General features: G+C 39.2%; 1 protein-coding gene across 8 annotated transcripts in view; it reads right to left on the bottom strand.

The window, feature by feature from the left end:
* SST (somatostatin) overlaps positions 1–16,780 on the bottom strand; it is a 1,150,223-nt gene that overhangs the window by 206,076 nt on the left and 927,367 nt on the right. The window contains exon 1 of one of the 8 annotated variants that reach the window (XM_050779312.1): positions 7,902–7,911. The exons of the other annotated variants lie outside the window; for them this stretch is intronic. The gene's annotated coding sequence lies outside the window, so the exon portion shown is untranslated. Of the gene's footprint in view, positions 1–7,901; positions 7,912–16,780 lie in introns of those variants that run through there. 8 annotated transcript variants of the gene reach the window in all.

Below are 16,780 nucleotides of genomic sequence, written 5' to 3'. Positions count from 1 at the left end.
TTTACAGACTCCAAAGAATGAAGAACAATTGATGGAATTTTAAGCAGTCTGATTGGAATATAGATATATATAGGGGTAGAAACCATCATTCCATAGCATCATGCCTGGTAAATTTTATTAACATAAAGGCCACCCCACCCTTCTCTAATCCTACTTGTTGTCAACAATATCATTGGAATGGAATTTTAAAAATCAGCTCTTTCTACAAGATAATCCAAATTGCCCAATACAGAATTTTGAGACAGGTAAATTTAGTGCTCAGTTCTCCTCAACTGTTTCCCTTTCATTTCCTTCTTGGTTCATCTGTAATGAAATAACATGTCAAGAGATGTACATTCTGGACACCAACGCAAATAAAGACATTATTTTGTAGGTGGTGAAGAGCCTCTTAGAAAAGGAAAGCAACTGCTCAAAGCCTCATGGTAATAGTGTTTGGTCTGTAAAAGCTCCTGAAGGATTATATTTATTTTGCTCAATAAATATTGAATGAATAAATAGAGGCTGAACTGGATCTAGAATAAGTTTCTTTTCCCCTCACCCTTGGTCCTATTCTCTTGCCAAGAGACTGCCCTCTCTTTGGCCTTGTATTAGTGTGTATGCATCTGTGTCCTCTATTTTACTCTAACTTCTGGGAGAAGGAATCATGTTTTACTCGTTATTGTCTTTCTCCTAATATCTGGTAAATATCTGGCTTTTAGAAGATTTTCAGTAAAGATATATTCAATAAATATGAAAACAAATACCCATAATGTAAAATCAAAAGAAATTGGTCAGCTATTTTTTCTTGGTATGGTTGGTTCATTTACACAAACTTTGCTCAACTGTATAGTTTTATGAATATTATATCTACACAATGATACTACAGTAGGCTCAAATGTTATTTCTTGCGATGTCTTTCATGATCACCCCAGATGGTGTTAAAAGTTCTCTTTCTCCATTGTGTCATTGTACCTGTAATTATTTGTTGATACAGTTATGTTGGTCCATGGAGGAAAAATAAGTTTTTGAATTTGGAAACTGTCATATTCAACTTTGTATCCCCAGTATCTAATATTGAACTTAACATACAGTGGTACACTAAGGTTGTTTTGTTTTGTTTTGTTTTGTTTTGAGACAGTCTCCCTCTGTCACCCAGGCTGGAGTGCAGTGGCACGATCTGGGCTCACGGCAACCTCTGCCTCCTGGGTTCAAGCAATTCTCATGCCTCGGTGACAGGGATTACAGGTGCACACCACTGCACCCAGCTAATTTTTGTATTTTTGGTAGAGACAGTTTTGCCATGTTGGCCAGGCTAATCTCAAACTCCTGATCTCAGGTGATCCGCCCACCTTGGCCTCCCAAAGTGTTGAGATTACAGGTGTGAGCCACCAAACCCAGCCATGCTAGGGTTTTTTGAATGAATGTGAACTGTTTTGAAATAAAATATAATAGTTTAAGAATGTATATGAAGGGGTTTTTCTAAAGAAGAGGATCCTTGAAATAAAATAGTAATTTGATTTTGTTGTTGTGGAAGTGACTGGCCATTTGCTAATTGTCCAAATTGCTTGGTTGTGCTGTCAGTATGAAGTTAGTTTTATAATGTTGATCTTAACAACATTTGCCTGTTCCTCACCTTTATTTCAGAAGCCCTCATTTTCACTGGCCATTCTTTAAACTTAACTAGGAGTTAAGCTACAGATTCCTATTATAAGCTTTTATGATCTTTAACAGAAATGCTTCATGCAACTAAATAATCTACCAACCTTCTCAAACTCACATATTATGCCTTTGGGGTAAAAGAAAGTTAAGAAATCATCAGGAAAAATCAGTCAATGAGATCAGTTGAGATGACTCACAACAATCTCTCCCAATTCAAACTCCTCCCACCACATAGCTGGTGCCATTTTTAGCAGTGGATAATGTCGCCTTAATTCTGCAGATAATATAAATCTTAACTTAGACAAAGTAAAGAAACAGAATTTAGCTGGAAAATGGGAAGAATCAAAGATGTCATGACTGCTATCTTTAAATACCTAGAAGGTCTAATAAGGTGGTGAATCCCCCAGCATTTATGTGAGAGTCCTAAGATCTAAAATTTTTTAAAAAGACAGTGAGTAGACATTAATACATGGTTTGACTCATTATAAGGACCAACTTTCTATCAGACAAAATATTTCACCAACAGAATAGGCTGCCTCAGAAGTTAGTGAGTCACTGTCAGTGACAAGTAGGTAACCAATGCAATCAAAATCAATTAAAAATATTTATTGGGTACTTACTTCAAGTAGGACACTGTTTACAGCACTGAAGACGCAGGGAATGAGTATAGCAGAATTATTGATCTTAAGGAGGCCCACAGAGCAACGAAGGAAGACAGACAAATGAGCAGATAACAATATATTGTGATAAATGTTCCAGGACAAGTGGAGGTAATATACAATGGGAACACAGAGAAAGGAGGAATTAACTGAAGCCTCAAGAAAGGCATCAGAGAGAAGGAGATGTTTGAGCTCAATCTCAAAAGTGATTAGGTTTTGAAGAATATTGAAAGTACTCAAGTTTTGAGGGAGTGGGTTACAAAGAAACTTGGAAGGGATTCTGTTGAGGAATTGGACTAAATTTTCCCTTTCTTTCATATCAAAGATTCTATGTCTATGGGTTGAAGAACGTTTATTTTTAAAATGTCATCCTCTCTTCCCCGGGGAACATGGAATGATTAGAACTAGAATGTTTCCTAGTATGTGCCCTTAGAGAAATCTACTCAATGATGGGATTATGGTGTTTGTCATCAGCATAAGGGTTGGCAGTAGGGCTTTTTCTCAATGTGGGGAGGGTCCTCAGAAGGACTTGTTCTGGTATGTAGTTCCTCAGCAACTCTCCCACACTCTTCATTTGCCCAGGAAATCCATTCATGGAGGATGGTACCAGGGCAAATTTCAGCCTGTTGAAATGATCATACATTCAATATTTGTGGTATTCAAGCCTCTGAAGTTTCCTTGTGATACCTCTTGCTCTCCATTCCATAGACGGAGCTTTGGTCACAGAGAAGGTGAGTTTCCTCCACATGGGACTTACTACTGGGCTACAATTCATTTGAGCCTCATTTAGCAGACTCTCATGTATATGATTAACACAAAACCTCCTTGAAAATGCAAACAGTTTTTACCTTTCTTTTTTTTTTTTCTTTTTACATCAGCCATAACCTTCCTGGCTGACACTAAGAGGCTGGGTGAAGAAGATTGGAGATTTTCATTTATTTGTTTGTTTTATTTGCCTATGAACTTCTCCAGCTGATTTCCTGCCTCCTGCTGGAACCTCTTGGACACCTAAACAGGCAAGTTAATTTTAGATGTTAGCTTCATGTCTCTCATTAGTAAAATTGGGTTTAAAATAATTAATTCTGGGAATCCTGATGCTACAGTCATTAAACCACCAACATGCAGGATATAAAAAAGGCAGGCACACTGTTGGAGCTGAGATTCTATTCATCTGGTTTTTTTTTTTGAACTATGTTCACCACTTTTACTTGAAATAAAACCACTTTTCAACTTATATTCACATAAATTCCTATTAATGAATGTATACAACAATTTTATTCATAATTGACCAAAACTAGAAATAACCCAAATGTCTGTTGATTGGTGAGTGGTTAAACAAACTAGAAAATGAATACAACCAGTTTCTTCTCAACAATAAAAAGCAATGATCTACTGATGCACATAACAAAATGGATAAATGTTCAATGCATTATGTTAAGTGCAGGAAACTATACTCAAAAAGTTACCTACTCTATGATGCCATTTTTATGATGTTTCAGGAAAGGAAAAAATACTGGCCTTGAATATAGATCATTGGTTGCCAGGTGATCTATATTCAAGATAGGGGGCGAGAAGAAGCATTGATCACAGAAGGGTAAGAACCAATATTTTGGGGTAATGCAACTGTTCTAGATCTTGATTATGGTTACATGACTATATGTATTTGTCAAAAATCAGATAATTCAATGCTAAAAACGGATGAAATCTATTGTATGTAAATTACACTTCAATAAACTTGATTTAAAACAACAACAATAAAAACAAAGGAAAAACCACTTCCTCCCTTTAACCAGGACTTCAGGATATAAAGTTTCCCATTTTTCTTTTCTCCACACATGTTCACCTGCTTTTGACCCATCCAACTTCCCAGTGTTATCCTCCATTTTCTATGCTGTGCTTTAGGCTCTATGTTCGTTGTGCACGGGTCTTGTCTACTATGCTTGCCCTCTGCTTAATGTCTTCTTCTCATTTCTCAGCAATCTTCAAGTGTCTAAATCCTACCCGTTTTTTAAAGGCACATCCAAATGCTACTTTCTGCCTGATGAGAAGCCTTCTCTACTTATGCTGGCTGAGAGAGGCTCAGTCCCAATGCATACCCTTTTCACTGCTGTGTTTTCATCTTATCTCCTGCACAAAGTAACAAACATCAGAATTCTTTTTAAAAAGTATTTATTATTTTACTTAAAATAATAAACACACTACATGCTAAAATAAATAACATATTTTTTGAAAAGTAACTATTTTTCTAAACCAAAACAGATACAGTGAGAAGAGTGATGCTGTTTTATATTTTTGCAGTTATCTCTTCAATGTCTGGCTTGAGGACAGCTGGATTCCCCTAGCTGCTGCTACGTTCAGACTGTCGCAATATCACGTCACGCAGCCTTTGGAAAACTCCACTGTACATTTATGATAAAATGAGTTTGAAAGAGGCAAATAATGTGTCAGTGCTATCATGAAATTAGTTAACCTTCTGATAGGATTCCAGAGATTTAGAGAGATTCCAAGACAAAACTTTGAGAACTGCTACTGAAGACCATCTTCTTTTCTTAATTCATCAACTTTATTTTTTAGAGCAGTTTTAGGTTCAGAGCAAATTTGGGCAAAATATAGAGAGCTCCCATATACTGCCTGTTCTCCCCACTCCCTCAACACACATACCCACACAACCTCCCCAGTTATCAACATCCTGCACCAAAGTGGTACGTTTATTATAATCAATAGACCTACATTGGCACATCATTATTATGCAAACTTCACAGTTTGCATTAGATTTCACTCTTGGTGTTGTACATTTTATTCCATGGATTTTGACAAAGATGCAATGACATGTATCCACCATCATCGTGTCAGACAGAATGGTTTCATTGTCCTAAAAATCCTTCGTGCTCTGCCTATTTATTTCTTCCTTCCCTTTCACTCCTGGAAATCACTGCTCCTTTTACTATCCCCATGGTTTTCCCTTTTCCAGATAGTCGTGTAACTGGAATCAAACAGTAGGTAGCCTTTTCAGATTGGCTTCTTTCTCTTTGTAATGTGCTTTTAAGTTTCTACCATGTCTTTGCATGGCTTGAGAGCTCTTTTTTTTTTTTTTTTTTTCTTTTTTCTCTTTTTTTTTTTTTTTTTTTTTTGAGTCAGAGTCTCACTCTGTCACCCAGGCTGGAGTTCAGTGGCACGATCTTGGCTCACTGCAACCTCCACCTCCTGAATTCAAGCGATTCTCCTGCCTCAGCCTCCTGAGTAACTGGGACTACAGTCTTGTGCCACCACACCCAGCTAATTGTTTATATTTTTAATAGACATGGGGTTTCACTGTGTTAACCAGGATGGTCTTGATCTCCTGACCTCTTGATCCACCCACCTCAGCCTCCCAAAGTGCTGGGATTACAGGCGTGAGCCACTGCACCCGGCCAGCTCATTTCTTTTTAGCACCAAAGAATAGTCCATTATTTTTATGCACTGTATTTTTTTTGTCCATTCATCTACTGGTTTTTCCAGGTTTTGGCTGTCATGAATAAAGCTCCTATAAACATTGATCTGCAGGTTTTTGTGTGGACATAAATTTTCGATTCACTTTGGTAAATACCACGTGCACTATCATTAGATTATGTGGCAAAAGTATGTTTTGTTTCATAAGAAACTACTAAACTGTCTCCTCAAGTGGCTGTATCGTTTTTGCATTCCCATCAGCAATAAATGAAAGTTCCCGCTGCCCCAAGTTTTAGACTTTGGCCATTCTAACAGGCATGTTGTGGGTATCTCATTGTAAGTTTAATTAGCAATTACCTCATTGCACATGATGTTGTAAATCCTTTCATAGGCTTACTTGTCCATATATCTTCTTTGATGAGGTGTCTGTTTAGGTCTTTTGCCTGTTTTTTAATAAGGTTGTTCATTTTCTTATTGTTGAATTTTAAGACTTCTCTTTATGTTTTAGATTACAGTCTTTTTTTGAGATGTGTCTTATGCAAATATTTTCTCTCAGTCTGCGGCTTGTCTCATTCTCTTGACATTGTCTTTTGCAGAACATAAGTTTTTAATTTTAATGAAGTCCACTTTATCAATTATTTCTTTCAAGGACCATGCTTTTGTGGTTATATCTGAAAAGTCATCATTACACCCAAGATCATTTAGGTTTTCTCCTGTGTTATCTTTAAAGAGCTTTATAGCTTTGCATTTTCCATTTAGATCTATGTTCCATTTTGTAGATCATAATTTTCGTGATGGGTATAAAGATTTTATCTAGATTCTTTTTGTATGTGGATGCCCAGCTATTCCAACACCATTTGTTGAAAAGACTATCTTTGCACTACTATGTTTCCTTTGCTCCTTTGACATAGATAAGTTAACTATATTTGCGTGGGTCTATTTCTGGCCTCCTTATTCTGTTCCATTGATCTATTTGTCTATTCTTTTGCCAATATCACACTGCCCTGATAAGTGTAGCTTTATAGTAAGTCTTGAAGTCTGGTAGTGTCTGTCTTCTGACTTTGTTCTTCCTCTTCAATATTGAGTTGGTTATACTGGGCCTTTCACCTCTTTATGTAAACTTTAAGATCAGTTTGCTGATATTCTTGCTGATATTTTTATAGGGATCAAGTTGGAAAGAATTGAAATTTTAACGCTGTTGTTTTCCTATCCATGAATACAGAATACCTCTTCATTAATGTGTTCTTTGATATCTTTCAACAGAGTTTTGCAGTTTTCCTCTTGCACATACTTGTTAGATTTATACCTAAGTACATCACTTTTGGATTGCTAATGTAAATGATAATGTGTTTTTAATTTCAAATTCCACTTGTTCATTTCCTGTGTTGAGGAAAGCAATTAACTTTTGTGTATTAACTGTGTCTCCTGCAGCAGTGCTAAAATTACTTATTACTTCTAGGAGGGTATTCTTTGTCATATTTTAAGGATTTTCTGTGTAGATAATTATGTCATTTGTTTCTGTGTGAAAAGACAGTTGTATTTCTTCCTTCCAAATTTGTATCCCATTTGTTTCCTTTTCTTGTCTTATTGCATTAGCAAGGACTTCCAGTATGATGTTGACAACCAGTGATGAAAAGGCACATCCTTGCCTTGTTCCCGTTTTTAGTAGGAAAGCTTTGAGTTTCTCACTGTTAAGTATGATTTTAACTGTAGGTATTTTTGTAGATGCTCTTTATCAAGTGAGGAAGTTTCCCTGGATGCCTATTTTGCTGAGAGTTTTTATCATGGATGAGTGTTGGGCTTTGTCAAAGGCTTTTTCTGCATCTGGTCATATAATCATGTGATTTTTTTTTCTTTAGCCTCTTGATGTGATGAATTACATCAATTGATTTTTTTTTTTTAAGATGGAGTTTCGCTCTTGTTGCCCAGGCTGGAGTGCAATGGTGTGATCTCGGCTCACCGCAACCTCCACCTCCCAGGTCCAAGTGATTCTCCTGCCTCAGCCTCCTGAGTAGCTGGTATTATAGGCATGAGCCACCACACCTGGCTAATTATGTATTTTTAGTAGAGACAGAGTTTCTCCATATTGCTCAGGCTGTCTCCAACTCCCAACCTCAGGTGATCCACCTGCTTCGGCCTCCCGAAGTGCTGGGATTACAGGCATGAGCCACCGCACCCCGGCCTCCATTAATTGACTTTTAAATGTTTAACCTGCGTTACATACCTGGGATAAATCCCATTTGGTCTTCGTTTATAATTTTTTAATATATTGTTGGATTCAATTTGCTAATATTTTGTTGATAATTTTTTCATCTATGTTCATGAGAGATATTGGTCTGTAGTTTACTTCTTTACATGTAATGTCTTTTTCTGGTTTTGGTATTAGGATAATTCTAGCCTCATAGAAAGAGTTAGGAAGTATTCAATTTCCTTTTATCTTCTGGAAGAGATTATGGAAAATTGGTATAATTTCTTTTTTAGAAAAATTACCAGTGAATCCACCTGGCACTTAAAACAAATTTCTGAGATAATTGTAGATTCATATACAGGTATAAGAAATAATATGGAAAGATTCCGTGTACCCTTTATTCAGTTTTTCTCCATGGTAACATCTTATGTACTGGTTCAATATCACAACTGAGCTATTGACATAGATATAATCTATGTATCTTATTCAGATTTCCTTAGTTTTACTTGTACCCATTTGTACATAGATATATGTATTTCTATACAATTTTCTCATGTCAATAGAAATATGGGTTTCTTATCCACCACTATACTCTGGATACAGGAAAGTCCAGATTCCCCCTCAGTCTTTTTGTTTGTTTGTTTTCCTTTCGGCAGCAGTCTGGTTACTGCATTGCTAAGTGACAGAACCTCAGTAAATATTTATCAACACATATTCTTAGGGGATTTCATTTGTTGCAACCCAGAGATAGTTCCTAAGACTCTCTTTGTTTTGCTGTCCCTAGAACTGGCCCCACAGGCCATTGCAAAGCACTGGAGTTGATGGGCTTTTTTCTGCATCAGAGCTGCTGAATTCAGCATCTTGTACATGTTATGTATATGTCACATTTTAACTGTTGGGAGCCGGTGAACATGACACAACTCCCTTCCCCAGGTGAGAGATGTCCTATCTGCAGTTATAGGGCTGAGGGATGGTACGTCACATCTACAGGATAAGTATTATATTCAACCTGATTTCAGAGTCTAAGATATGGCTGTGTCTATACTGTGCCTTGATGGTTTAGGAGGAAAAGTGCCATGCAATATAACTGATTTATTCATTAAACAAGCTTTGAGAGATGGTTATGTGCCATCCTTAGTAGGGAAATAAAGATGAATTCAACAAAGATTTTGACATAAAAGTACTTGTGTACTAGCCAAAGAGATATGACATATAATTAGTCCTCTTTCTCACCACTTCTCTTCACAGTCTTGTGCCCTAGCCAGGCAAATGGCCCATTCACTAGTGGCTAAACCTCACATAATTTCCCTGTCTCTGTTTTGATTCATAGTATCTCCTCTGATTGGCCTCCTTTTACCTCTCATTGTCATTTATTTCCCAAAACCAATCTCAAATTCAAATTCCTCCATAAAGACCTTCCTGATATCCCCAAACAGGAGGTGTTTCTTCTCCCCTCTAAAATCCTTTCTATTGGTTCTAAAATGTCATATTTTGTATTTGGGTTATTTATGCCTTTGCCTGAGCTTCCCTAAGAAGATGTGAGCTTTGAAGGCAGGATCCATGTCTGTGAAGCTGTGAATCCTATCATGTCACCCCAGTATAATCAAATGCAATAATATTCTGATACTGTATAATTAATTCCCTTAACAAACATCTCCCCATCTACCTCTCCACATATGAAAATTAAGATGTAATTATGTTTTGAACTTTTGTTATGGACCTTGGAAAATATGAACCCAAAGTACAGAACATTATATATATCTTTTAAACTTTTATTTTAGGTTCAGAGGTACCTGTGCAGGTTTGTTATATAGGTAAATTTGTGTCATAAGGGTTTGTTGTACAGATTATTTTGTCACTCAGGCACTAAGCCCAGCATTCAATAGTCATTTTTTCGGCTCCTCTCCCTCCTCCTACCCTTCACCCTCAGGTAGGCCCAAGTGTACGTTATATTCTTAGGTCTCCTTTCTAATATTTGTTTTATGATCCTCAGGCCTGCAAGCATTCCCAGATTTCCTGGGGCAAAGATTATCCTCCTAGTTTCTAAACAAAATTCCCTAAGGAATGGAGAGATTTGGGAATATTCTGCTACGGAATGTCAGAGCTGGAAGATACCTTACGGATCATCTAGTTCAACCAATTTGTTTTACATATGAAGAGACCGCCTTGGAAGCTTGTCTGAGGTCACAAGGCCATTCAAGGGGCAAGTGAGACTAGAACACAGGTCTTCTAGTGGTCACTCTAATGTCTCTCTCTACAAACATAAGGCCATGCTGCCCCTGACCTTGCTCAGCATCTGTCTGAAGGTTCTGCCTGAAATGAACCTGGATGAGCGCAAACATCACAAAGACCCACCCGAAGCTTTGCTGAGACCATTTGGATGACCTTCCATGACATTGAAGAACTCTGTAATGAGGGAAGTAGCTGGACATTATATGTCCCCAAGAGTCCCAAAAGAAACATATGGTGACTGACACAAGACCATGTCCAAAGATGGCAGCCAGAGCTGATAGAGGGTGATGTCTTTAGAACAGCAGACTCCTGGATCCCGGGAGAACCCTGGAGAGCATCTAAAATAGAAAGCAGCACTTCAGTATGCAAGAGAGGTCTTGTCTTCTCGAAGTGACCCTGCTATTTCCAGCCATGTAACACTGGGCAAGACACTCCCCGTCTCCAGTACTCAGTTACCAAGCATATCAAATAAACAGGTTGGGTTAGATAATACCACAGTATTATCTAATACTTTCGGGTATCTGGTACGATCTGATAGTTTTTTGTTCTGCAAAAGACTACATGTCCTACTTTGACAGACAGAGAAATGAAGGCTTAAAGAGGTCTGATACTTTGCCTTCGGTTATAAAGTGAGTTGGTGGCACAGTGGTGACCAGAGGCCTGGCCGGCATTTTATCCACTGCCCTGCATGGCCAGAATCATCTCATCCCCTGCCCTGTGGCCTCGTAGTAAATTGTGCAATTGCTCTCATAGGGCTGTTGCAATTGACCTCTTCTCTAACTCTTGGGACTGCTGGCAGCATTCAGAGAGCTACCGGAGAGGGCTCTAAGCTGTCTCTGTCCTGGAAGTGGAGCATGGGTCAGGCGGCTCTTTCTTCTCTCTCCCTGTTGAAATGAAACTAAAACAAAACTTCTTAATTTGGAGGCAGAGGGGCCAGAGGGGAGATGCCCCTCAGCCTCTGCAAAGTCCAGCATCTCTTTCCCTTCTTTAGGAGATAGAGGAGTCTCCTGCCTGAGTCTCTGCAGAATGAAGCCAGATGACGAGTTAGAACCTGAGCAAAGTAGCATGACCCAGGAAAAGAAATACCTGGAAAGGTGCAGAAAGACTTCAATCAGCATGGCTCACAGACTTACTTTCTGTGTGACCTTCAGTCACTTTGGATCCCATCCATAAACAGGGAAGAGGTGAACAGAAAAAAAAAAAAAAAATGGAATGATGTTATTTCAACCTAATATTACTTTTAAGACTTACAACTTCTCTTGGGGCCAGATATGGAAAGCATTTTCCTCATCTACTTCCTTTTCAATACGGTAGAAAAACTGTTTTTAAAGAAGGGCAATTAAAATAAACTGGCCCTGAATGATGTTTCTAATTGTTACAGAAAATCTGACGGTTTTCTTACCTAGAAGTCATGTGTAACCTAGGTCTTCTAATTCTCTCTGAAGGGGAAGCCACATGGCTTCCTAGATCATTAAGAAAGGATAACCCTATTGATAAGCCTCCGTTTATGACATGACTTGCCCAGGGTCACACAGAAAGGCAACAGTAAAGACAAAAATTACATACAGATTTCCTGTCTCGCAGTTTCCCTTCCCTGTTGTTGAAGGAACATGATGAGGGTAAGAAAGGAAGGGGTCTCCAGAGAGATGTAATGGCTATTTCTAAGCCATTTTTAAAATAAGCTTCAGATGATCAAAAGTTCGACGTCAGAGGATAATTTAGGCCATCAAAAGTTGGCCAGATTGGAGTTAGGTCCTCTAGAGAATTCTGTCCTTTGGCAGTCAAAGACAGTGATGGACGCCAAGCCAGGCCTGTGATGTGGGCACAGGTCCAGGCTCTAGCCCCCTCTGGAGTCGGGCTCGGATCTGCACAAGGAGCTCTGCAGCAAGCAGGGCCTGTGCTTGAACATACGCTTTTAATCAGAGTCGCTGGAACCTGGATGGGGCCTCAGACATAATTTAAGTCAGTCCTTTCACTTCGCAGAAGTAGAAATTGAAGGCCAGATTGAAGGGTGGGCTATGGAATGCTTGCACAAGGTCACCTGTCAATTTAGGGAACAGCATGCTAAGAGGAAAAGTGATAGCTTTGGTGTCGTTGTCGGGTTCCAAATCCCTGCTCTGCCACGTGTTAGCTAAGTGACCCCAAGTAAGTCACTTGATCTCCCTGACTATCAATGTTCCAGTGTGTAAAATCGGGACCATAATTACAATGCCTGAATCACAGGATTGCTATCATTAATTGAGATGAAAAACAAGAAAGTGATTTGTAAACAGGAAGTCACTTTTCATACCACAATGTTAGTATTAAATTATAATAAAACCCAACCCAATAACAAAATCAGTCCACTTTTCTGAATGCCCACCACATGCCAAGTGCCAAGTACTTCACATATCTTGTTTCTTTTAATTCACACAATGAATGACCCAAGGAGAATGCTCAGCTAACAACCATACACTTGCACCAAGGGTTTCAGTCAGTCATATTCACAGCAGGATTTAAACGCTATCTTCCACATGGTACCGTCAGAAACCTGGGCCTGGGACTTCATTCATGGAGCACACATGGCTCCCCACCCTGTACCCCCTGCCCCCTCTGTATTGAGTGGGTGGCTCTCACCTGTCGAAGGCAGGGTGATCTCCTCATGTTCATACCAGGACATCGAATAGTACTTGGAAAAGGTAAATGTTCATTTAAGAGATAAAAATACATCAAATAAAGTAAAAAGCAACCTGATAGATAACATTTCCTTTTCATTTTTTTAAAATAGCTTTATTGAAGGATAATTGTGTGGAAACGGTTGTTAATGTATATCCAGAATCTATTAACATTCGGCTAAGTTGGGGGGAACATAGGGATGTTTTACGATAACTAAGCCATTTAGAAAACTTAAGTTTTTTAATGTTTTCAAAGAAAAGGTTGATTCTGTAAGATATAATCTGGCAATTTGTATAGAACTCTTTCTGCTAGCTTCCAGGAACCGCTGCTCTGTGAGCTTTTTGCCAAACTGATTGATCTGCCCAGACATAATTTGGGGACTTCTCTAAGATGCCCCATCCCACTGCCAGCTTAATACGCTCTTTTGCTAAGTAATAGGGTATAGGGTATTCTTCCAGGTTCTCTTCATAAACGGGCTTCTCTGTCAATAAGAGACTGTGCTTTAGATTCTTGTGCACAAATAACTGGCCCTCTTCTCAGGGTTTGAGAGCCTCCTCTTGCTCTGACTGTTGCAGCCCTTTCTCCCCGTGACAGATTGCCATACCTCGTGGCCTTCTCCCATTGAAAGGTGAGGTCAAGTCTCCTCCCTCTGAATCTGGGTGGGGCCGAGACTCACTTTCAATCATTCTAATATAGAGTAAGTGATGTTGTGTGATCTCTGAAGGTATGTCAAAAAGAAAATGATGCCATTCCCTTCTTGTTCTCTAGGGTCTAGCACATGGACCCCTGAACTGCCAAGGAAGCAGTCCAACTGCCCTGAGGCTGCCACATTCTGAGGAAACCCAAAGCGGTCCATAAAGAAGGATTATGTGTGTGATGTTCCCCATATGGCATCCAAGTGTTCTCATTGTTCAATTCCCACCTATGAGTGAGAACATGCGGTGTTTGGTTTTCTGTTCTTGCGATAGTTTGCTGAGAATGATGGTTTCCAGCTGCATCCACGTCCCTACAAAGGACATGAACTCATCCTTTTTTATAACTGCATAGTACTCCATGGTGTATATGTGTCACATTTTCTTAATCCAGGGTTGGGGGAGGGGGGAGGGATAGCATTAGGAGATATACCTGATGTAAATGACGAGTTAATGGGTGCAGCACACCAACATGGCACATGTATACATATGTAACAAACCTGCACATTGTGCACATGTACCCTAGAACATAAAGTATTATTAAAAAAAAAAGAAGGATTATGTGGAGGGACCCTGAAAGATGCCTGGCCTGCCTCCCACTGCTCCAGTACCCTCCTCCTCAACTCTTCCAGCTTCAGCCACTGTCTGCAACCATGTGAGAGCTCCTGAGCCAGAAATGCCCAGCCTAGTCTCCCCTAAGTTTCTAACCCACAGTTTAAACTACTAAGCTTTGGGTTGCTTTGTTATGCCTCGGTAGCAACTGGGACATGCCCCTTTCTCCATTCTGCTGCTCAATCTGGTTACAGCAGCAGAGACACATGCCAGGACCATCTCTAGTAACAGGGGAAAGCCCGCTGGGAGTAGATTCAAAGTGGAGAGTCAAGACCAATTATCCAGCGAGCCTGACTTTTAGAACTCAGAGGGGCACCAAGTAAGTGCATGATCCTGAGGCAATCGACTCCTCTGGCTTTCCTTCTTTTGTAAAGGGATGAGCTAGACACGGTCTGGAAAGCCTGCTTTACCACATTCTAGTATGATCTTCTGAAGTTACCCAATCTCTCTAACACCAGATTCCTCTTCTGCGAAATGGGGATAGTAGTCACAAAAATAGAATAGTAGTGTGAAATTAGATAGTATGTATGGAAAAGTGCAGTCTTGAAACTTGACTTAAGTGGTTGAGAAATGTGAGCCCCCTCCACCAACGCCTTCCCCTTGCATTCTAATATTCTCTGCTTCTCTGAGCAAATTTACCAGATGATTGAGTTTTTTCTAATCCTTATCAAGTCAGAGAAGACTAGTGAGGTCGTAGCAAATAAACAATTCTGAGGGTCCAGGGAGAGCTTTAGGTAAATTGTGGTTTTAGTGTTTGAGAAAGAACCTGTCACTAGTGGGAGTCTTCATTATTCACTGGCAAGATGCAGCAAGCAGGGCTTTGCAGTAATGCACAGCTCCTCTGCTCTTGGCAATCTTGTGGCCGAAAGATATTTTTAAAGCCCCTGTTTTCAGATGACCGTGTTTCTGATTAGCATGTGTCATTCCATTTTTAGTTCCAAGAAGAGAAAGGCAAGTGAAATGTGCCCAGCCTCACCATCTCCAAATGGATGATACTACTGAACAATTATTTAATGGCCTCACAGCATCTGCTTTTTATATTTTGGGGTCCATATTGGAAGTTTAAGCTTATGAAGAATCCAGATATTTAGAAGCCAATGCTCAACTGGATATTCTCCTTAGGATTTTTTTAACCTTGTCTAGAATCAGAGGGTCTGTCAATTGCCACAACATATATGTTAAGTTTGAAAGAGATTAAGCTGGAAAATTGTACGTTTTTAAAATAATACTAGGGGAGGGTGGGAGGAGAAAGAGGAGAAGAAAAGATAAGTATTGGGTACAGGGTGATGAAATAATATTTACAGTAAACCCCCATGGCATGTAGCAAACCTTCACATGTACCCCCAAACCTAAAATAAAAGTTAAAGAAAGAAAAAAACAGAAACTCTTAATTATAACTCATTTCATTTAATAAAGTTTTTATTCTTTTAAAAATAAAATAAAATAATACTAATGATGATGATAACAGGGTTCACACCTGTAGAGCATTTTATAAGTGGCAGAGAGCTTTCATTGATATCATTTCTCTTAAATCTTCACCCTGTGAGGTAGACATAGAAAGAAATTTTATCCCCAAATGACAGATGAAAAAATAGAGAGCCCGTGAGTTTAACTGACTTGCTCAAAGCCACGAAGACTGCATTTCCTGAGCCTGAGAACCCCAGGATGAGCTCTAGCCAATCTAGGGTGCAGAACCAATGAGTTAGTTTATCAGTTATCAATCCCAGTGATGCATAAGCTGTGCAGAACTAGAAAGGTCAGCTCCAGACTGGCCCACCAAAAAAGTAGAAGAAAACTTGGGAATGCTCACTGGCCTATTCAGAAGTTGAATTCAGGTTGGGAGAAAGAAAATAAGACCCGGATTATTTTGAGGTGGTATACACCAGTTGCCTATTGCCATTGTAACAAAGCCAGCACAAACTTGGTGGCTTGCAATGACACAAACTTATCCTTTTACAGTTTCAGAAACCAAACGTCCAAAATTAATTTCTCTGGGATTTCAAGTCACCTGCCAGCAGAGAGAGTTCCTTCTGGAGGCTGTAGAGGAGAATGCATTTCCTTGCCTTTTTCAGCTTCCAGAGATTCTCGTATTCTTTGACTTATGGCCCCTTCCTCCATCTCCAATGCACATAATCTCTGTTTCCATTGTCACACAACTCTCCTCCTACACCTTCCAATGGACTCATCTGAATGACATGGGATAATCGCTACACTTCATGACCCCTAACTTAATCACATCTGCAACGTCCCTTTAACATGTAGGAGAACATAGTCCCAGGTTCCAGGAATTAGGACATGAGCATCTTTGGGACCATCATTCAGTCTACCACAGGTGACAAGGTGACAGGTGGATGGTGGCTGCCGTTTTTTTTTTTTTTTTTTTTTTTTTTTTTTTTTTTTTTTTTTTTTTTTTGCATGGTGGTGTTTGCCTGTCTGAAAGCCACACTCCTCACTGCCACCTGACATGTAGGGGCCAAAATAGAAAACACATCTTCAGATCCCAAGTGAAGCGCTCTTTCAGGCACGTCACACCTGCCATCTCAAACTATATTTACATTCATTTTTGCAAATAGCCCATTCTTGTATAGATGGCAATTAATATTTGCATAATGTTTTAGAGTTTATAATGGCCTTTTTATTTACATGAAGTCATTTAAACCCCTACAATAGCCCTC

Source organism: Macaca thibetana, chromosome 2 (assembly GCF_024542745.1).
Source record: "Macaca thibetana thibetana isolate TM-01 chromosome 2, ASM2454274v1, whole genome shotgun sequence".
NCBI classification, from domain to species: domain Eukaryota; kingdom Metazoa; phylum Chordata; class Mammalia; order Primates; family Cercopithecidae; genus Macaca; species Macaca thibetana.
Note: the sequence above shows the minus strand (reverse complement) of the source record. Positions and strands in the feature narration are given on the sequence as shown.